Below are 24,554 nucleotides of genomic sequence, written 5' to 3' on the forward strand. Positions count from 1 at the left end.
ATCACAGCTCTACAGATAAAGGTATGCATATTCTTCAAGTCTCACTCCAAAATTACACACCCTCAAAATCATTTAGTAAAAATTCTGGTGCATGAACTATAGAGTATGCACTTTTTAAAATTAGTTTTTATGAAAACTTTTCCAACATTCACCTATACCTAGAATATCTAACAATGTTTTCATTTCACAATCATGCAGCCAGTCCAAAAGATTATTTTCCACATATGGTATTATTTTTTTTATTTTTTTTTTCATTTATTTTTATTAGTTGGAGGCTAATTACTTTACAATATTGTAGTGGTTTTTGTCATACATTGACATGAATCAGCCATGGATTTACATGTATTCCCCATCCCAATCCCCCCTCCCACCTCCCTCTCACATATGGTATTATGTATGTATACAAAAGCAACCTAAGAAATTCGGGGACTGTCTGTAATCTGAGATATTAAATAGTGGAAATTTTAAGTCTGTGTAGTGTATTGTGGAATAGAAAACATAGAATCTAGAGTAAGAAGATTTCAGTTTGGAGTCCACTTACTGGCTGAGGGACCTTAGGCAAGTAGCAAAATAATCAAGTAGCAAAATAATCATAGTCACAGTGGGATTGATCCACACAGGAGGTACTATGCTAGGCACTTCACAGGTGAAATCTTCATCAAAGCCCCCAGGAGCCCTTCAGGTTGCTACTATTTTCCCTGTTTTGCAGATCAGGAACCTGAGACTCAAAAAGGTTCAACAATTTGCTTAAGGTCATGATGTCTAGGAAGTGGCAGAAACCATTTGCAGCCAAAGAGCACTGCTCCAGGCTAGTGCTAGGAGTCCCAGGTTCCAGATTAATATTTCTAGTTATTTCTCAGGGTTGTATTGAAAATAAAATAACATAAGCTATACGAGAGGTTTTATAAATTATAATGTTGTCATTTAAGTGATTTCAAAAAGTGTCTTCCAGGTTTGGATTCTGATTTTGTTATTGAACTAGGTCTGGAATACAGTTCTTTGACTTAAATAGTCTGAATTTCTGTGGCTCAAGAGATTTCCAAACTCCACTTAAAAACTCCAGTGCAATTACACTTAATTTGTGGAATCACAGTTTGAGTAATAATGCAAATCCATATTCAAAAATATTTCCTGAGTTTTTTACAATTTGCATACTGTGCTATGTTCTATGTTCAGGTGATAAAACAACATAGCTGGAGACTCTGTCCATGAGAAGCTTATACTCTACTGAGAAGATTTACAACTTGCTACAGAATTTGTAAATTTATACTTTGGAATCTGTTCACTTGAATTTTAAAACCAGAAAAATACATACTTTAGATCAGTGGTCCACAACATTTTGGTCCCAAACATCCAGGGACCAGTTTCATGGAAGACAATTTTTCCAAGGACCATAGTGAAGGGGGTGGTTTCAGGATGATTCAAGTGCATTACATTTATTTTTTAACTTTATTTCTATTAATATTGTATAGTTCTGCCTCAGATCATCAAATATTAGATCCCAGAGGTTGGGGACTCCTGTTTTAGATAGACATATAAAAATCTTCTAAGAAATGGCAATACTGAACTTCCATAGTGGTCCAGTGGTTGAGAATCTGCCTGCCAGCTGGGGGGACACGGGTTTGACCCCTGGTCCAGGAGAATTTCACGTGCCGCAGGGCAACTAAGCCAGTGAGCCACAGCCACTGAAGCCCATGTGCCCTAGAGCCCATGCCCCACAGCCTGAGAAGCCACCACGATGAGACTCCCACGCACCGCACCTAGCGAGTAGCCCCTACTCTCCATAACCAGAGAAAGTTCGCAAACGGCAATCAAGACCCAGAGCAGCCACAAGTAACTAACTTTCAAAAAGAAATAACGATACTACCAGTTGTGAAAATCAGTGACTCCTGACCGCCCCCTCCAAAAAAAAAAAAAAAAATCAACCTTGACTTTAAGATAATTTTCAAGCAGATATGTGGAATAGTAAATTTCTTCTATTTAAATTGCACTTTTCATTAAGGACATTTAGCAATTACTAAGCACATACAGAACTAATATTTCTCATAATATATAAAATACAACTTAGAACACAATGGAGTAACTACCTTCAAGGAGTTTCTATGTTTATGTTCTGATTTGTTCTAAACACTGCAAGATATTGGGGAGGTTGCTTTCTTAAATGATTTTAAAGCTGAGCAGTCTCTCCCTAATCACAGATATTTCAGTTTTAGTCCCCACACCTCTCCGAGGCATATGCCAGGGTTGTGAATCTGAGAAACTGTTCTTGCTTATTTGTTCTTTTTCTCAGGAGTCATCTAGTCAAATGCATATAAGGCCTAAATGGAAGTAGGCCTCAGGGTTCCTATCACCTGACTAGAGAGAGCAGATCTTATTTAACTGGGACACTCACTAATCTTCACACTATTGCTGCCCTTAGGAAATTCTGATACATTGTAATAAGGATTTTGTAAGTTTCCATAGAAGTTAGAAATACAAAACTTTATGTACAATTTACTGATTTTTAGGTTGGAAATAAATTACATTTTTAAAGTCTTGTGAACCAAATATGACAGCTTTTGTCTTCCTCCTGCTATTGATCTTCCTCAGGAATCCTTTTCTTTTTTTAAGCTAACTGCATATATTCCAGCAATCTCCTTCTTGTTAATATTTTTAAAGCTCACCTACATGCAGACTATTCTAAAATCCATATCTTCACCTCAGATCACTCTGCAGCTACTTGACTACCCAAATGCCTATAGGACTCCTCCAGCAGACAGAAATTTGTAATTTAATTAGCTACAAAATGAAAGCAGAAATTGCTCTAGGACCTTTAATTCTATCTCCATTCCATATCCTACTTAGCAACAATACTCTCTACTATCTTTTAACTCTAAATAGTAGAGACACCTTCTCATTTACTTCCATCAGCCATTAAAGTCAGAATTTTATTTTCTTCACATGAGGCTGAGTGAATGATACATATTATTATTTCAATGATTACTGCAGTTACACAAATCCTCAGAGGAAAATACCTAAACAATTTATATGACATATTTTAATGCACACTGTTTTATGTTTCCAATTAAAAAATTAATTTCCCTCTTAATTTATCCTTTAGGCTCCTGAAACTCAAAGAGGTTGATTAGTTCATCAAAAGTTCACAGTTGAGTGACAGTGATGGGAACTGAATCTATGTCTACCTCAAGTCTATACTTTCTCCCTCCACAAGAACCTTGATTAAAAGGATGGGAGTGCTTCTACCTATGCAAAGAAGGTGGAAAGCCATTTAAAGGAGTGCTATTTATTGTCTTTGAAGTTGGATAGAAGTGAGAAAGTGAAGAGGTTGGAAAGTGAGAACTATAAGTAAACAGAAGTGTCTAGAGTAGATTCTTTTTTTTTTTTTTTTTTTTTAGTTGGAGGCTAATTACTTTACAATGTTGTAGTGGTTTTTGTCATACATTGACATGAATCAGCCATGGATTTACATGTATTCCCCATCCCGATGCCCCCTTCCACCTCCCTCTCTACCCCATCCTTCTGGGTTTTCCCAGTGCACCAGGCCCGAGCACTTGTCTCATGCATCTAACCTGGGCTGGTGATCTGTTTCACCCTAGATATTATACATGTTTCAATGCTGATCTCTCAAAACGTCCCACCCTTGCCTTCTCCCACAGAGTCCAAAAGTCTGTTCTGTACATCTGTGTCTCTTTTCCTGTTTTGCATATAGGGTTATCATTACCATCTTTCTAAGAGTAGATTATTATGAGGAGATAAGATGAAAAGTCAGTTAAAACTATAGATTGAAGGGAACACGGGGGTGCACGTGTCTCTTTCAGATCTGATTTCTTCAGTGTGTGTGCCCAGAAGTGGGATTGCTGGGTCATATGGAAGTTCTAATTCCAGTTTCTTAAGAAATTTCCACACTGTTCTCCATAGCGGCTGTACTAGTTTGCATTCCCACCAACAGTGTAAGAGGGTTCCCTTTTCTCCACACCCTCTCCAGCATTTATTGCTTGTAGACTTTTGGATAGCAGCCATCCTGACTGGCATGTAATGGTACCTCATTGTGGTTTTGATTTGCATTTCTCTGATAATGAGTGATGCTGAGCATCTTTTCATGTGTTTGTTAGCCATCTGTATGTCTTCTTTGGAGAGCTGTGTGTTTATTTCTTTGGCCCATTTTTTGATTGGGTCATTTATTTTTCTGGAATTGAGCTGCAGGAGTTGCTTGTATATTTTTGAGATTAATCCTTTGTCTGTTGCTTCATTTGCTATTATTTTCTCCCAATCTTAGGGCTGTCTTTTCACCTTGCTTATAGTTTCCTTTGTTGTGCAAAAGCTTTTAAGTTTAATTAGGTCCCATTTGCTTATTTTTGCTTTTATTTCCAATAATCTGGGAGGTGGGTCATAGAGGACCCTGCTGTGATTTATGCCGGAGAGTGTATTGCCTATGTTCTCCTCTAGGAGTTTTAGTTTCTGGTCTTATATTTAGATCTTTAATCCATCTCAATAGATGCAGAAAAAGCCTTTGACAAAATTCAACATCCATTTATGATTAAACCTCTCTAGAAAGCAGGAATAGAAGGAACATACCTCAACATAATAAAAGCTATATATGACAAACCCACAGCAAGCATCACCCTCAATGGTGAAAAATTGAAAGCATTTCCCCTAAAATCAGGAACAAGACAAGGGTGCCCACTCTCACCACTACTATTCAACATAGTTTTGGAAGTTTTGGCCACAGCAATCAGACAGAAAAAGAAGTAAAAGGAATCCAGATAGGAAAAGAAGAAGTGAAACTCTCGCTGTTCGCAGATGACATGATCCTCTACATAGAAAACCCTAAAGACTCTACCAGAAAATTACTCGAGCTAATCAACAAATATAGTAAAGTTGCAGGATATAAAATTAACACACAGAAATCCCTTGCATTCCTATACACTAACAATGAGAAAACAGAAAGAGAAATTAAGGAAACAATACCATTCACCATTGCAACAAAAAGAATGAAATACTTAGGAGTATATCTACCTAAAGAAACAAATGACCTATACATAGAAAACTATAAAACACTATGAAAAAAATCAAAAAGGACACAAACAGATGGAGAAATATACTGTGTTCATGGATTAGAAGAATCAATACTGTTAAAATGGCTATACTACTCAAAGCAATCTATAGATTCAATGCAATCCCTATCAAGCTACCAACGGTATTTTTCACAGAGCTAGAACAAATAATTTCACAATTTGTATGGAAGTACAAAAATCCTCAAATAGCCAAAGTATTCTTGAGAAAGAAGAATGGAACTGGAGGAATCATCCTGCCTGACTTCAGACTCTACTACAAAGCCACAGTCATCAAGGCAGTATGATACTGGCACAAAGACAGAAATATAGATCAATGGAACAGAATAGAAAGCCCAGAGATAAATCCACGAACCTATGGACAACTTATCTTCGACAAAGGAGGCAAGAATATACAATGGAAAAAAGACAACCTCTTTAACAAGTGGTGCTGGGAAAACTGGTTAACCACTTGTAAAAGAATGAAACTAGAATGCTTTCTAACACCATACACAAAAATAAACTCTGCCTCAGTTCTTAACTGGATGCTCAAGAAATTAATTTAAAACACTAGTATCTAGTATGGCTAAGTCCCTTTGCTGTTCACCTGAAACTAGCACAATTGTTAATTGGCTATACCCCAATATAAAATAAAAAGTCTAAAGTTTGAAAAAAAAAAAAACAAAGCCAAACAAACAAACAAACAAAAAAACACTAGTATCTCATCATAAATCCCTCCATTCTCATAGCCATAAACTCAATAAGCAGTAATTTAGTGATATGTGCTAGGCATTGTTCCATGAACCAAGCACTAGGGATTCATTCACAAAAACAATGGGAACCTAGTCAACCAGGAGTTTACTTTCCAGGGGGAGAATGTGAACATTCTGAAGGCAATGTGACTGTAGATGCTATAAAACCATGGAAAACAACTCTTTATTGACATCCTCATATGAATAGATGACTCATGCATGATTGCAAATATTACTACAATTATTATAGTTGTATAAACACACTGCCTTCAGGATGGCCTCCCACATTGCAGGCAGATTCTTTACCAGCTGAACCACAGGAGAAGCCCAGGGTAATCAAAAAAGATGACTGAAAGACAGTGACCAGATATTCAAAAGCTATCAACTCAGGCACACAGTTACTATGCTTTCTACATAACTGAAAATAATATATGCTATTAGACTTGGTAAGTTACATATTTTAATTGGCAATGAAAAATGCTTGTAATCACCAAATGTTCTCTTGGTTCTTTTAAAGGGAACATAATGACTTAATTTTAATACTTTTAATTAATTCAAGCTATTTCCATTTTAAAATAATGAATGTGTGTAAACAAAGAGATCAAACATGGTGACTGCTAAGTGGACATGATATTCTGACATCAAGATCTGATAATGGCTTAAATGTCTAAAGATCTTATGTTATCTGCCACATTTGAATAGAGCAAGATAAACAGAATACTTAGTGATGAGAGCACAATATGTTCTTTCAGTTAAATATTGTTAATCAGAAAACTCTAAATGCATGCTTTTTGTAAACATAAAAACCTCAGAAATATGTAAATTAAAAACAAAAATTCTGCATAATAGCATTAAAGAAAAACAATCATTACCAAAACTTTGGTATGGTAACTTTAAATCTCTTGTATGTATTATGGTTCTTATGAAAATGGAATCAAAGAGTCTATATTTTTTCACTGAAGTCATATCCTATATATTGTCTCTAGTTATATACTATTCTGGGGTTCCTGAGTGGTTCAGTGGTAAAGAATCCACCTGCCAATGGAGGAGTTGCAGGAGATGTGGGTTCAGTCACTGGGTTGGGAAGATCCCTCAAAGAGGGCAATGGCAACCCACTCCAGTATTCTTGCCTGGGAAATCCCATGAAGAGAAGAGCCTGGCAGGCTACAGTCCATGTGGGTCACAAAGAGTCAGACATGACTGAACTACTGAGCATACACACATGCACATGCTATTCTGCCAAACTGAGCACATTGGTTGCACTCTATTAACTTAAAAGCACTGGAGTATTACTATCACGAAATGTAAAATTACCCTTTGAAATAAAGTGCAGGAGAAGTAAAGAAAGATACTGCTATTTTGAAAAAAAAAAAAAAGTAAAAGTTTAGCAAGACTTCCTTCTCAATAAAATATTCACACTTGGTTTCTAATCTATGATTTTATCATTTCTGTAAAGTGAGGCTTATTTTCATAACCAGTTGTTTTCATAACATACAGTCATAACCAAATTTTGTAAAAATAATTAGAATTAAATGCTAAAATCATGAATATATTATATGTGTACACAACAAATTCTGATGTATATGCTACATATTTTATATCTATAAATAAAAGCATAAAGTTATTTACAGTTATTATAACTGTACTAATTATTATTCTAGTCTTACAACTTTTCAGCTTACATTTTGAAAACCAGTTCTGATAACTCTGCATTATGTGACTGAGTGACAAGTCACAATTTTAGTATAGATGCTCATCTGTGCCAACTAAAGTAAGTAATAAATCTCTCCCAAGATCAATAATTTAAAAGAGGGAAGACAGTCTGAAATTTAACCAGGAATGCATGTGTAGTGTTCTATCAGCATCTATATCAGCCTTTAAGGTGACTTATTTGCCTTTAAACACATTACAAATGATGTTTTGTTCATTTTTCCCCTCCTGTAGATATCAACTCTTTTCCAACCTGCATATTATAAAAGACCTGATTTTCTGTTTAAGTAAAGCTTTAATGAGCATTTTCATGACTAGAGATTTTCCTGTTTTTATGAGTCAAATGATGCACAATTTTTAATGTCTTTGATCTATTGTGACCAATTGATTTTCAAAAGCATTATATCGATTTTAAATGCCCCAGCCATCTTGAGTGATTTAAAATTTTCCTTTTCAATTAAATTTGATGGCCTTTGTGTTTGTTTTAATGTTTAAAAAGTACAAGTGCAGTGAAATGACAATTTTTATAAACAACATGGAGAAATTTGATCATACATTATTTTAGGATAATTCACATTTAACTACCAACATACCTAAAGAGTATTGATTCATGAGTTGCTTCCACAGCTTACTTTTAATTTTGATCATCAATAAGGATAATCATACAGCAAAGAGTCACATGGAGTTGAAAATAGTTTATAGCTAGTTTAATTATAACTAAAGATGGTCTTGATGTTTCCATAAACTCCAGGAGATGGCGATGGACAGTGAGGCCTGGCGTGCTGCAGTCCATGGAGTGGCAAACAGTCGGACATGACTGAGCGACAGAACTGAACTGAATGTGTAAAATCTTTCATTTTGAATTTTAAAAACTGCCTTATGGAGAGATTGATTTGTAGCAATTCAGGTAGGATAAAGAGCAAAGTTTTAAGTTTTAATTGACCATGAATTTAACAAGAACAGAGTGATACAGCAGGCTAATTAAAACTCAAATAATCTTGATCTACACTTTATATGTATAATGCCTAAATAATTGGAATTAATATTCACACCTAGGTAGATCATGTCAGATAATAATCATCTGTGTCAAAAATGTGGTTTAATTCTGGACAGTTTATGACAGGAGAATGGGTTAATTCAGGTGAATATATTTTAATAAAATGATAAATCCATGGGATATCCAAAATACCAGAACTAGGATGTTAAATGTTTTAGAAAGTATATCATATAAGGAAGTGTTGTTTAGCCTGGGGAAGTCCAAAGGGGATTTGTGATATCTGTTTTCAGAATTGTGAAGGATTTGATTCATGTGCAGAAGAAGTTAATTTATGTTATGTTAATTCAATTTTGGCTAGGAATTAGTTGTTATAATAATCAACCAAGAAATGGATTCCTTCCCTCCTTCCTCTTGCCCCACAATCAGTCAGCAGACATTCATTAATCATAGGACATAATTTTAGCACAGTGATAGACTCATGGAATAGATAAGGTTACCACACTTGTCCTCAAAGAACTCACAATCTAACGGAATTGACAGGTTATCTACCTATCGATATATCATCTTCCAAGGCATATACAATATACAGAAAGTACTATATAGGGAAGTTAACTATTCAAGCAAAAGCTGATCAACACCTTCGTTGAAAGGGGTATTATCTACACTGTTAATTTATAGATACTGTACCTTTGTGCTTCTTTCTTGAAATGATGTGTACAGTCTTATAAGATATATTTATATATCTTATACATATATGTCATATACATACAGTGTTTATACATTGTTTATGTATTCAATGTTTGATATCTACACTGTATCATATATAAAACTCATATATTATTAATTAGCTTAGAAAAACCAAAATATATAAACAAGGCTCATTTTTTATTGGACTTTAATTGCTTCACAATGTTGTGCTGGCTTCTGCATTACAATGAAGTAAAACAGCTATATGTATACATATAAGCCCTCCCTTTCACCCCCAACCCCCATCTTACATATATAGGTCATTACTAATCACCAAGATGGGCTTCCTGTGCTTTATAGCAGATTCCTAATACCATTTTACACAAGATTGTGTCCTACACTCCCAATTCGTCCAAGCCTTCCTTTCCCCCTGCTGTGTCCATATGTCCCTTCTCTATGCCTGGATCTCTATTCCTGCCCTGGCCCAGTGTTAATTCCAGTAGTATTTACAATAGCTAGGGCAGGGAAACAATCTAAAAGTCAAACAACAAATGAATTGATAAAGAAGATGCAGAGTGTGCATGCTAAGTCGTTTTAGTCATATCTGACTCTTTGCAACCCTATGGACTCTATGAATTCTATGCAACCCTATGAATCTCCTCTGTCCAGGAGTTTCTCCAGCAAAATACTGGAGTGGGTTGCCATGCTCTTCTCCAGGGAATCTTCCCAACACAGGCATCTCTTAAGTTTCCTGCACCAAGCTCAAGAAGATGTGGTACATATATCCAATGGAATATTGCTCAATGATAAAAGAGATGAATCATCTGTAGAGATGTTGATGGACTTGGAGTCTATTACACATAGTAAAGTAAGTCAGAAAGATAAAAACAAATATCATGTACTAACATATATATGGAATCTAGAAAAATGATACAAAGCTTTTTTTTTTTTTTTTCCCCAACTGGGGATCAATGTTGTTACTGATCAGTAAATGTGAAAATTGAGCTCCTTGGTAATCAGAGCAAGAAGGGAAACTTTTGGGCTGACAGATTTTTCATTACAAAAAAGAAAGCATGCATATAGGTTTTTTCAGAAAATATCTATTTATCCTGATTTTAAATCTTTGGAGCAGAGAAATAGTGAAATGCTTCTCCAACTTGCTGAGGTAAGATTATATACATAGCTTAAATTTAAGCAATTTAAACAAGGATAAATTAATTTCAAACAAGAGGGATAAGGGCTATAGAAACTGGCAAATTGTGAAATTGATAGAATATGCAGTATAGGTAATCAAGAATTGACAGGTTTTCATTATACATTTGACTACAGATGCCTTCTTTCACATGTCTTCTAATTTCATGAACTTTAAGAAGTGCTAAGGAAGCAGTGCTTGGTGGCTCAGACGGTAAAGTGTCTGCCTGCAATGCAGGAGACCCGGGTTCAATCCCTGGGGCTGGGAAGATTCGCTGGAGAAGGAAACGGCAACCCACTCCAGTATTCTTGCCTGGATAATTCATGGACAGAGGAGCCTGGTGGGCTACAGTCCATGGGGTTGCAAACAGTCAGACATGACTGACTTTCACTCGCTCACTCACTCACTCAAGGAAGTGGCCAATGAACAAATCACCTGAACAGATGATTCTCTTGAGCATGCTTACTAATACACCTGGGCTTCCCATGTGTGCTTTCTTCTACTCTGAAAGAGTACTGAATCAGCATTTTCTAGTTCTTTTGTCAGCAAAGACCACATGTTATAAGTACCTAGAAATTCTTTTCTATCAGATTTAAATTAATCAAAGTTCCATCAGGCCAATGCAATATAAATCAATTTGCATTAATACTCCCACTTTCTTCTTTATAAGACTTATTTTCCTCCTTACCTAACCCATCAAAACAAATGACTCTAATGAAAACAAATGAGAGAGAAACACACACACACACACACACACACACACACATATATATATGCTTAAGATAAGGAATGAATCCACTACCTTATTGTCTTTAGATCCTCTGCTCAATTTTCTTCTAAAATACATGAAAAGTCTTGGCTATCTTAAGAATGCCCCAAAGATGAGTGAAGAGAAAACTCATCGCACATTATTCATTCATATATTCAAAGATACATACTGATTCTTGCTTTGTACCAGGATTTGAGCAAGGCTATGAGGATATATTGTTTAACAAGGCAAATAAAGTCCTGGTTATGGGAGTTTTTATTCTACTGGGAATATAGATGATAAATATGTTAACAAATGAAAATAACAATTATAGATTAAAAAAAAAAAAAGATTATCATAGGGTTGACAATGAAGTACAAAGTAAATGGAGTTTGGGTGTGAGAGAGCTTACTCTACAGAGGTTGGCATGGAAGATTTCTCTTAGGCAATGACTTTGACCTGAGTCCTGAAGATCCAGAAAAAGCTACTCAACAAAAACTGCATTGGAGGACTCCCCACCCCCAAAAATGGGAATGGAAAATGCAAAGGCATAGAAAAAAGAAAGAAAGGATTAAATCATGTGTAGGAACCAAAAAGAAGACTGAGTGGACTCCAACATGGTTGAGCATGGCAAAAATATGGACGAGAGATAGATCATGCTTAGAGTCAAAGTCTGTTAAAAGAGTTGCAATTTTATTCCAAGAAACTGAAAACCACTGGAGGGTGTTAAGTAAGAAGAAACAGTATTTTGCTTCAATTCTGAAGGGAACCACTGGCTCTGGTATGTAAAGCGGGTGGGGAGAGGAAATGGCAGAAGTGGAATACTCAGTTCTAAATTATTAGAAAAGTATCACTGATTTGCACTAGAAATGTGGGCTAGAAATGGTGAAAGTTGGAAATATTTGTAATGAAATTTGGATATAGAAACAAGAGGAGCTGATCAGATGGTAACAAACAGGGGAAAAACCTAGGAAAGTAATAGGTGGAGCAAGAAAGCAGATAATAAAAACATCAAAACTAGCAAGTATACTATGTGAGACTGTCAGGACAGGGAGAAGAAGAACAGCAAAGAGGAGAACCTGGGAAGAGGTAAAACACAGAACTGTTCAAGCTCAAATTCAGTCATGATTACAGGAGATTTGCACAAATGTATCAGTTCAAAGAAACAGTAAAAAAAAAAAAAAAAAGCGTCTTCAAATAAATAGAACAGAGGAAAAAAATAAATAAATAAATAAAGATTAGTACCTAACACACATAATAAATTCCAAAAGAGTTAGCATTATAAATATAAAGTATAAAACCATAAAGTGTACTAAAAAAATGTGGAACAATATTCTACAGTTTTAAGGATAGGAATACCTTTATAAGCATAGCATGAAATCTAGAAGCCATGTAGAAGACGACTCAGAGATTTGACTATATAAAAATTGTAAATGTCTGTATGGTAAAAGGCATCATAAATGAAGCTGGAAGCCAAAGGCACATAGAAACATAGTAGAAAGATAATCTTCAACATCACGACAAAGGGTTCATTTCTATAGTTTGTAAAACACTCCCTCAAATAAAGAAGAAAACATTGGTAAAGTGAAAGAACAACAGTTCACACAGAAAGAGATTAAAGGTCTTATAGATACAGGAAAATATTCTTAACCTCACTATTAATAAAAAAAAATATGCTAATTAAGGCAGCAATTAGCTGTCATTTTCACCCATTATACACTTCATGGGGCACAAGGCAAGAATACTGAAGTGGTTTGCCATTCTCTTCTCCAGTGGACAATGTTTAGTCAGGACTCTACACCATGACCTGTCTGGCTTGGGTGGCCCTACACAGCATGGCTCATAGTTTCATTGAGTTAGACAAGACTGTGATCCATGTGATCAGTTTGGTTAGTTTTCTGTGATTGTGGTTTTCATTATGTCTGCTCTTTTATGGACAAGGAGAAAAGGCTTCTGGAAGCTTCCTGATGGGAGAGACTGTCGTGGGGGAATCTGGGTCTTGTTCTCATGGGTGGGGTCATGCTCAGTAAGTCTTTAATCCAATTTTCTGTTGATGGGCTGGGCTGTGTTCCTCCCCTGTTGTTTGGCCTGAGGACTTACGCCCACACCGATATTCAGCGCCCCTGACCCCGCAGCAGGCCATTGTTGAACCATGCCTCCACCTGAGACTCTCAGACACTCATAGGCAAGTCGAGCTCAGTCTCTTGTGGGGACACTGCTCCTTCCTCCTGGATCCTGGTTTAAACAAAGTTTTATTTCTGCCCTCCAAGAGTCTGTTTCCTCAGTCCTGTGGATGTGTAAAAATGGACTGGTTCCAAATTGGGAAAGGAGTATGTCCAAGCTGCGTATTGTATTGTCACCTTGCTAATTTAACTTATCTGCAGACTACATCATGCAAAATGCTGGGCTGGATGAACCACAATATGGAATCAAGATTTCTGGGAGAAATATCAATAACCTCATATATGGAGATGACTCCATGACAGAAAGTGAAGAGGAACTAAAGAGCCTCTTGATGAAAGTGAAAGAGGAGAGTGAAAAAGCTGGCTTAAAACTCAAAATTCAGAAAACTAAGATCTTGGCATCTGGTCCCATCGCTTCATGGCAAATAGATGGGGAAACAGTGGAAACAGTGACAGACTTTTTCTTCTTGAGCTCCAAAATCACTGCAGATGGTGACTGCAGCCATGCAATTAAAAGATGCTTGCTCCTTAGAAGAAAAGCTATGACCAATCTAGACAGCATTAATTAAAACAAACAAACAAACAAACAAACAAAAAACAGAGACATTGCTTTACTAACAAAGTTCTGTCTAGTCAAAGCTATGGTTTTTCTAGTAGTCATGTGTGGATGTGAGATTTGGGCCATTAAGAAAGCTGAAGAATTGATGCTTTTGAACTGTGGTGCTGGAGAAGACTCTTGAGAGTAACTTGGACTGCAAGGAGATCAAACTAGTCAGTCCTAAAGAAATCAGTCCTTAATATTCCTTGGAAGGACTGATGCTGAAACTGAAGCTCCAGTATTTTGGCCACATGATGCAAATAACTGACTCATTGGAGAAGACCCTGATGCTGTGAATGATGAAAGGCAGGAGGAGAAGGGGATGCCAGAGGATGAGATGGTTGAATAACATCACTGACTTGATGGACACGAGTCTGAACAAGCTCCAGGAGTTGGTGATGGACAGGGAACCCTGGTATGTTGCAGTCCATGGGGTCCCAAAGAGTTGGACATGACTGAGCGACTGATCTGAACTGAACTGAACTTCACCCATTAGGACAAGTGAAGATTCAAGAGACTGATAATGACCAGTATTAGCATGTCATAGAAAACCAACCATTCTTACATTTTGGTTGCTGTAAATTTAAACAATACTTTTTGAGGAAACTGCATTAACAATATGGACTAAAAGCAAAAATACACATTGTTTGTTATAGTAATTTCATTTCCAGGAATTAATCCTATAGGGATATTCACACAGGTACTCAGATAGTTTTACTGCTATTCTGTTTGCAACATAAAAAATGGGAAACAACATAAATGTTGATCCAGAGGGTATTGGCTACATTTAACAGCAACTTTGCACAATGGCATTACATAGCAGTAAAAGAAAATAAGATAGGTCTATATACTGAGAGAAAACTTTTCATGAAATAAAACATTAATAAAATACACTTATAGATTAATATTGTTATTAAAAAGTTGTGTGTGAATATATATATATATATATGTGTGTGTATATATATATATATATATATATATATATAGGTATTTTATGTTCATAGTATTCTACTGCTCACTTTAGGCCTATACACATAAAAGGAAAAGTCCAGAAAGATCTATTTACTGTGATTATCCCTTAGTGGTGAGATTGCAATTATATTTTGGCTTTTAAGATTTCTAAATCACTTGAAATTTTCATGGGTGAGTTTAAAAAGATGATAAAAATATGAGAATGGAAAGAACACAATATGTAATATATTTAAAGTTACTGATGAGAAAGTTATTCATGAGTATGTTGGGCTGGATGAAGCACAGGATGGAATCAAGACTGCCGTAAGAAATATCAATAACTTCAGATATGCAAATGACATCATTTATGGCAGAAAGTAAATAGGAACTAAAGAACCTCTTGATGAAAGTGAAAGAGGAAAGTGAAAAAGCTGGCTTAAAACTCAACATTCAAAAAATGAAGATCATGGCATCCGGTCCCATGGCATGCACGACTGCATGGCAAATAGATGGGGAAACAATGGAAACAGTGACAGGCTTTATTGTTTTGGGCTCCAAAATCACTGTGGATGGTGACTGTAGCTATGAGATTAAAAGATGCTTGCTCCTTGGAATAAAAGCTATGACAAACCTAGGCAACATATTAAAAAGCAGAGACATCACTTTGCCAACAAAGGTCCATATAGTCAAAGCTATGATTTTTCCAGTAGTCATGTATGGATGTGAGAGTTGTACTGTAAAGAAAGCTGATCACTGAAGAACTGATGCTTTTGAACTGTAGTGTTGGAGAAGACCCTTGAGAGTCACTTGGACAGCACAGAGATCAAACCAGTCCATCCTAAAGGAGATCAATCCTGAATATTCATTGGAAGGACTGATGCTGAAGCTGAAGTTCCAGTATTTTGGCCACATGATGTGAAAAGCCAACTCATTAGAAAAGACCCTGGTGCTGGGAACCATTAAAGGCAGGAGGAAACGGGGATGACAGAGGATGAGATGGTTGGATGGCATCACTGACTACAATGGACGTGAGTTTGAGAAAGCTCCGGGAGATGGTGAAGGGTAGGGAAGCCTGGTGTGCTGCAGTCCATGGGGTTGCAAACAGACTGAGTGACTGAACAGCAGCAACAATGAGAAACTGCTTTTTTAAAAATAAGGACAAAGCAAAAATAAGCAAACAATGGTTATAGCTTAGGTGTAATTTTTGCTGGAGAAGTATAATGGCTTGCTAAAAGAAAATTATTACATCACAATTTTTTACCTTTCATTTCTAAGATAACATTGAACTTTTTATTTATGACTGTAGTAGTTTTATTAAATTAAAGGCAAGTAAGGATGCTATGAAGACTGCAGAAATTTTGACTTAAAGTCAAGGATCTTTAAGACATTCCTCATTATATTTATTGGAATCCAAAAACATGTAAGGCAAAACCTGAAATGAACTCCCTGACCACTAGTCATCAAATAACATTCCTGTAAAGATTATGTAGGTTGACCAAATGAGGAAGTATCCAATGTTTGTGCAGCATTTAAAGACTCATTTATTCATTTTTAAACCTGGTGGTGTTTATTCATTTTTACACCTGGTGGCATTTTATTCACTGGGTAAATGGCAATTGTTAAAGGAGTAACTTTGAGGCAAACATCTTTCTATTTAAATTAGGAGTTAGCTAACCACTGTCACACAGAGCGATGGCTATCTTACAAATATTATACTAATCAGGAGACTTTAGTGTGAATGGAAGGCAAAGCCAACTTTAGGATCTGATGCCCTGAATGCTTTGTGGTTAGGCATATTTTCTTAACTACAAATCTTTATTTTCTCGATATATAAAATAAAAATAATAGTGATCCCTGTTTCTTACAGTTGTGTAAGAATTTAAGTAATTAATACAGACCCTTGGCATATAATCACTAGCTAATTATATTATCAAGGAGAAATGAGTTTCAAGAACAGGGGGTTATCAGCTATGTCAAATCCTGCAAATTATTAAAAGACTGTGACTAAGGAACAATGGAATTTACTAATCTGTAAATCACTAAATGACCTTCAAGAACACTGTTGCAGGAGTGGTGATGGTTAAGGGAAAAGGTAAATCATGATAAAAATAGGAGGAGATGATGTGGAATGTGTAGAGCTTTTGATAGTTGAGAAGAAATAAAAATAATATGATGATAGTTTAATAGGCAGAAGACCAAACCAAGCATTTTCCCAGCTAGGACACACTGATTATTTTCTATAATGAGGAAGAAGCTATTGGAGATGAAGTTTATGGAAAAATTCTTGGTTAGATTAAAAAATGAAATCCAACTGGCTTTTGAAATGAAGAAGATAGGGAATGGAGTACTGTTTATCTAATCTATGTGTAACTCCTTTAGGGCTGTGGGCTGTGTGTGTGTGTGTGTGTGTGTGTGTGTGTGTGACTGAAATTCATTGATAAGGTATTCAAAAATTTAGACTGTCTCTCTGTTTACATACTCACATACATGCATACACACATGCCACACTCAAGAACATACAATTTTGCATACAATTAGGAGAATCCATTAATCCCTTTAATCCATTCATGAACCAATTCTTTCTCCAAATGGTCCAACAATTCCCAAGAAAGTTACCCTCTTGTAGGACTTAGAAATAGTTTAGACAAATATGCATTTAGATTTGTGTATAAATTAAAATTAAGTTAGAGGTCAAAAATTCCTATGAAATATAAATAAAATATATTTATTCAAAACACAAACTGCTTTTCAAAATATAAACAGAAAATATAAACTTGAAATTTTTGCACTGATTCAGAAATAAATGTTCTATATGACACAGAAAATGTAATACAGCTAAATTTAATTGAGTTATAGTTATAGGCTAAATATTTTCCAAGCACTTTTCTAATATTCATAAAATGCGTGTGTCTTTTGTTAATGAATGAAGAAACTGAGGCTCAAAAGTTCAAGTAACTGGCTCACTATCAGTTGCAAGTCCAAGCCCATCTGGATCAAAAGTCCAGAAAAGATTATCCCTATCACTAATTATAAGAATATTCTAGGCCACTATACACAAAGAGTATGAATTAATAGAATCTATGTGGGATTAATAAAGGCTGCTTTTTTTTTTCTTAGTCAAAATACAAAAAAACACTAAAGAAAAGAGAAGAAAAGACTGATGTTAAAGATCAATTACCCTTGCAACTTGTTATTAAAATTTGTCAATCAAAGACATGATGGATCACTATTTATTTGAAATTCTTCCTATCTCTTGGCTCCCGTGAATTATTCTTACCTCACTTTCCTCTGAACTCTGACCCATTTCCTTCAGTTTCCCTTTCTTTCCTTGTCCCTGAAGTACTGGTATTTCCTGGGATTTTGTCCTCAGCATTCTTTTCACTGCTTTTGCTCTCTCTGGATGATATCATCCACATCCATGGTTTCAGCCATTCAGAATGAGCCCAAGAGCTCCAGATACATATGTCCAAAACTCTATTGCATTTAAATGCCTCCTTATCCATATATCCACACTAAACTCACCTTCCTCATTCAAATCTGCTCCTTCTTCGGTGTGCCCCTTCCTAGTTTGGTTTTGATAATTTGTCAGAACTAAAAATTGAAGAAATCATCTTTAATTTTTACCATACTTCTTTTCACCAGCCAACACAGACATCCAATCTATCACTACATTCTGTCAACAGTTCTGTATGGATCTATTTACTTTTCCCTTGTCTCAGAGCTTCCACTTTTATTTGAGAACTTATCATCCTAAGTTGTATTACTTCAAGACAACTGTTTTTTTCTTCCCATTTTGCCCCCTTCTGATACATTTTCCTTCTTGAAATCATCCTGTTCTTTATAAAACATAAATCTGATTATGGCACTGTTGTGTTAAATCATTTATGGGTCCCCCTTTTATTCAAAAGAGTTTCCTTACAAGAGCTTCAAGCCCCTGTGTGGATGTACAAAGCTTCACCCCTTGGCACACCTATCCTTCCCCTCACACTCAGTACTACGGTCAGACTAAACCATATTCAGTGGCTCAGTCACACCTGGCCTTGCCATCCCTTGATGACTTGTCATGTGCTGCTACTTTGGTGAGGGGTGCCTTCCTTCCTGTCTATATTTCAAATAACTAGAGCCTTAAAGCCCAGATCAGGTAATAACTCCCATAGGACAGCATGCCAAGTTTGATGTTCCTTCCTGTGTTAATCTCTGTCACAGCACTCTATTTCTCTGTCATAATACTTTGTCTTACTGAACTGTGATAACTGGCTTGTATATATTTCCCACCGCCCCTTGACGGCAACAACTACTCTTATAATTTTCAGTATCCTCATTTCTGGGCTTCCCAGGTCGCTCAGTGGTAAAGAACTTGCCTTCAATGCAGGAGACACGAGTTGGCTCTTTGCATCAGGACAATCCCTGGAGAATGAAATGGCAACCCACTGCAGTATTCTTGCCTGGGAAATTCCATGGGACAGAGGAGCCTGGTGGGCTACAGTCCATGAGGTTGCAAAAGAGTCAGATATGATTTAGCGACTAAACATCAATCTTCACTTCTAGTGAAAGTGAAAGTGAAGTCACTCAGTCGTGTCAGACTCTTCGAGACCCCATGGACTGTAGCCTACCAGGCTCCTCAGTCCATGTGATTTTCCAGGCAAGAATACTGGAGTGGGTTGCCATTTCCTTCTCCAGTAGAATGTCTTAAAGACAGTTGTCCTTGATAAACATGTTTAATGAATAAGTGACTATGTTTATTATCTAATCTAGAGAGTGAATGGGCAGAGTCATTACAAAATATGACTTCAGTCTTTGCTGCATCAGTCACTGTCATCTGATTAATGAATAAGTTGCCCAGAAATGTCTTGCCCTATTTTCTTCAAAATATTAAAATAAAATTAGAAAAAAAAAAAGAGTTATTTTATTTCTCGATTCAAGTAATCTCAGTACAGGTGTATTTTTCACATCCATGGTCTCCTGGTTAAAGTGCTAGGATAGTGACTAGAACAAATGGGTTCAAATCTCAGCTCTGTGACTTATTAGCTACATGGTCTTTGGCAAATTAAGCGATTTCTTTGAGCCAAATCTGGCTTACCTAAAAAATAATGACTATTTTCTCAGACAGGCTCACTCTAAGACTAGTTGAGGTCAAATAAAATCATGTACACAAAAACAGTTTAAAATCTGTGTTATAATAAAATGTAAGGTATATGGAATTAATTCTTCATTTTAAATTCCTGAACACCAGTAAAATTCTGTTAATAAGATATATACATAATTCCTAAAGTCAGAAAGTAAAAATTGTTCCTCTTTGAGAAATAAACACCTCTTGGGAGAATTCATTAGAAAAAAGTAAAGAGAATTTTTTCAAATGGCTTTATGGAAGTTTAATCCTGTGACAATTCTGAAATACATCAATGCAAATTGTGCAGCATTTAAGAAAGGTCCCAGCCACAGGAATATGACTCATCTTTGTCATCAATCTCATGATGGAAAATTAAGATAAAAGGGGGAAATGATATTATAAAACTAAGTAATTATTTCAAATCAACATAGAATCTTGCTATTAACTCAAAATAAGGAAACCTAATTACAGTAACCCATTTTCCTAAAAACAATCAGAAGTCAAACAATATTCAATTCAATTCAATAGAATTCAATATTCTAATATATCTCTTATAACAACCTATAAAAGTCAAAATATCAGAATTTTAATTTTAGCATTTTTAAGATATTATATTAGTCCAATATATACTCTTAGAATGCCTTTTTAGGGTTTCATGTTCCTGAAAAGAAAAATATATCATATTTAAACATTGTTAAACCAAAAGACCTTATTAATTCAGCACCCTTAAATTTAACATGTTTGAATTAAGTCCCTAGTATATAAACGAAAATGCCTGCAGACCCTATTGCATATACTGTCACATTTAAAACATATTTAGATTAACTAAACAAGTATATTTTACATAATAACCTACTTTTACAAGTAGCACTCAACTTGGATATTTAGGGTTGATAACTAAACCCTTCACAAATAGAATTAATATTTAAGGTAAAAAAGAACAACTTTTTCATCATTACTAGGGTATAATATGCATTCTATTCTTGATTTGCAACTTTCCAATCCGTCATGTTGCAAACCACTGAATAGACAGATTTTAGACAGAAAAGGAGAGTAAGATAAACAAATCATTAAAAAAATAAACAAATAAAAGACAACAAAAATATTAACCAGTTAGTCTTTCCTATCCAAGTTTAAAAAGTTGGAAATATTCAACAAAAATTCTATTTCACCTAAGTGACTACTTAATCTGCATGACTACTTAATCTATCTCATTATGTATTTCCTACTACCCATTTGAAATTAAAAGAATAATTTGAGAAACTGAACATCTCTGTGTTTTATTGTAAAGAGACTGCCTCTTTCACAGGATTTCAAACATAACTGAACTAAAGGAATAATTGCAATATCTCATTTTTTTATCTTTTAGAAAACTTGATGATAGACTATGTCAGTATTTTGGTTATTATTGCTTTGACCAAATTTAAGATATATCATCCTCCAAACAAAAACATCTTTATTAACTATTAGAAAAATATAAGAACACAGCCTCATTTTAGGTTGTCTTAAATGTTTTTCAGAGAGCATACTCAATTTACCTAGCATGTTTGCTTGTGAAGATAGCTATTTGGGGTCAAATGCATAATATTTTGTTAAAGAAAATTGTCCACATCAAATTATTTTTTAAATATCTATTTTGGCAATAGATTTGAATAGATTACAGCAAAAAAAAATGTATATCTTTAATTACATTTTGAAATTTGACTACCTATTACACCTATACTTTGTTATTGAAATATGCCATAATTCTATTTTATCTGTATTTCTTATAATTTCAGTTTTATACTAGGCAAAGTACGATTTTTCAACAATGGGAATAGTTTAAAAAGAGAACAGTATTTTAATTTAATCTTACACAAATGCTGTTTAAAAAAAAAAGTTACAAGCCAAAATAAACCCCATTCTCCTTCAGAAACTTGAGATTTATCCCAATAGTGCAAATTTTGAGTTTATTGGGGTTTATACTTAAGTAGTATGTAAACTCCATACACAGAATGTTTAGATTGTCCAAAATATTCTTTAAAGTTTAATTTTGAGACAGAAGAATCAACCTTAAATTACATTTATCCAGTAGATGACCAATAATACTCTTTATTCCTTAGTCTGCCTTTTTTAGTTTTTAAGTGTATATTTCATAAAATAAATATATCCCGCATAGTGGTTCTCATTCACAAAGACACTAGATTATGCAGTTTTACAAGGATTCACTTTAGGAAAATCATATTTAAAATAGACCTAGTTGAACACATATTATACCTTTATATTTAATACAACATGAAAAATTTTAAAATCTAGTCTGTATCACTGTGAGGAATAAGTTCATGTTAATTCTCTAGAACATTATTTTTACCTTTTGTACCCAAAGGCATAGCACTTGATATATGAGGTTGCCTCATGCTTATTGCTTATGTTTCACCTTTAATTAGACTGGAAAATCATGCGTGTATAGGCTTTTGGTCAGTTCATTTAACAAACACCAGTCACCTGAACCATACTCTCTGACTGTTGATGTTCCCCAGATTCTGCTTATAGTCACCTTAAGGACATTTGGCATACTCATTTGTCAAAAAATTTTCCTTTCTTCACTAGAAAATGTATTTCCCTTATTTACAACTTATTTGTTTTTAATATTTTAAACATGTACACAAAGTCAATTACAAGTGATTATGAAAAACATGATACCACTAACATTACATTACACTTGGAATCAAAATAAGCAGACTTTGTTTTCTTAGCTTCAATTTTCTCAATTGTAACATGTTCAAGAAGAGTGTACTGTCTATATTTTATACCTGTTTCTACCTTTTCATGATGTGTACAGTTTATCAATTTCTTATGTTTACAGGTTCTTTGCCACTAACATTTTAATCTGTATAACATTTTTATCACATAAATTATATGATACTAACTAAAATTAACCTGAATGAGATTAACAAATTATATGGAAGGAGAAAAGAAAGATTTATTACTGTAGTTTATAAAACTGGAAGCCATAATACAAACTTTAGAATACTTAAGAACCTAATCTGGAAAAAATAAAACTAATATAGCTCCACTTTTATGAAAGTCTTTCAAAATTAAATAATAAAAATATATATTTAAATAGCAATTTACTGTAGACAGAGTACCTTCAGATGTACTTGAATCGTGAATTATTTTTAAACTGAGTAGTGTTTTTGTTGCCAAAATCTTAAGAGAGATATAAGGAAAATACTTAAATCAACAGATAATATTCATGTACTAAGGAAAATATTTTATACCTAGAACTATTTGAAACGTTGACATCTCTATCAAAACTTGGAACATAAAATAATAACAAGACATTAAAAGAAATAACTATCCATAAACTTAGCTCTAATTTATGTTCATTTCTGCTTAAAAACAATTCCCATATAATTATCTTTATAATGAATATTGATTTTATTATTAAATAAAACAAATGATTTTTCAAATTAAGTAGTACTCAAGGGAACTAAAGCATTCCTGCAAATTAATACAATTGCTGCAGATTAAAAAAAAAAAGTCAAATGCTTTAACCTCCTTATGAAATGAAATTCAAAAATAAAGTATTAATTAGGTGCCTAAAATTAAGGAAACATGATCATGTTATTTGTTAGATGAATTAATCGCAGATATATATGAATTAAATGAAACAGATATGCTCCTAACACATAAAAACTCTGTTTTCAAATTCACTTGTTTGTTCAAAATACACTTTCTTGTACTTAGAAAGAGTACTTTCAAAATAAAAATATACTCAGCTTGATATATTAAAAATATTACACAATGCAGACTGAATATTTTATTATTGTTGTGCAAAACTTTATATAGAAACTATTCCTACATGTCTTACATAAACTATAACAATTATCTTAACACACGAATTTTAAGAAGCAGTAAATTAGCATCTAAAAATAAGGAGGTATGGAAAACATGTATTTCCCTCTAGAGTGAAATGTAACCTAAATGCTCTATTGATCATATTTTATTGATTTTTAAATTAATACACAGTTGCTTATATTTTTACTTTATGTTATACAGTATTTTCACAAGGGAACTCTAAAAAAACTGTTTAATTATAGCATTAGGTAAGGTCACCAAATCTTAATTTTATTGTGGGGATAACAGATCCAGTTGGCTTAGTATATGAATTCAGTGGGTTGGAGATGAACATGATTTGCCACCAAGGTAAGAATCCATGGAGCTATAGCCATAGGATATATACATTACCTGATAGCAAGAGACATTTACAACCCAGAATATAAGAGCCGGGCAGCCTCAAATGACATCACCAGATCATCTGCAGTGTCAACCAACCTAGTGGAATATACATCCTCCACACCACCACTCCCCGCTTTCCCACTGTTAACAAACCTTCCATTGCCTTTACCGGTTTAAGAGAGCATGTGTCTTCTTTAAAAGCAAGATGTATGCTCACTCAAGTGAAAAGCAAATGCAAACCAAATGAAAAGAAATAAAAAAACAAAATTGAGTACAATTTTCACTAACTTGATATTCAGGTTGTAGGAATAATACTGAAATGTTAAAGGAGAAAGTAATTTCAAGAAAAAGTAA

The 24,554-nt window shown here is 34.6% G+C and overlaps 1 protein-coding gene across 8 annotated transcripts in view; it reads right to left on the reverse strand.

The window, feature by feature from the left end:
* GRIA4 (glutamate ionotropic receptor AMPA type subunit 4) overlaps positions 1-24,554 on the reverse strand; it is a 602,437-nt gene that overhangs the window by 575,269 nt on the left and 2,614 nt on the right. The gene's annotated exons all lie outside the window — the stretch shown is intronic.

Source organism: Cervus elaphus, chromosome 1 (genome assembly GCF_910594005.1).
Source record: "Cervus elaphus chromosome 1, mCerEla1.1, whole genome shotgun sequence".
Taxonomy (NCBI): domain Eukaryota; kingdom Metazoa; phylum Chordata; class Mammalia; order Artiodactyla; family Cervidae; genus Cervus; species Cervus elaphus.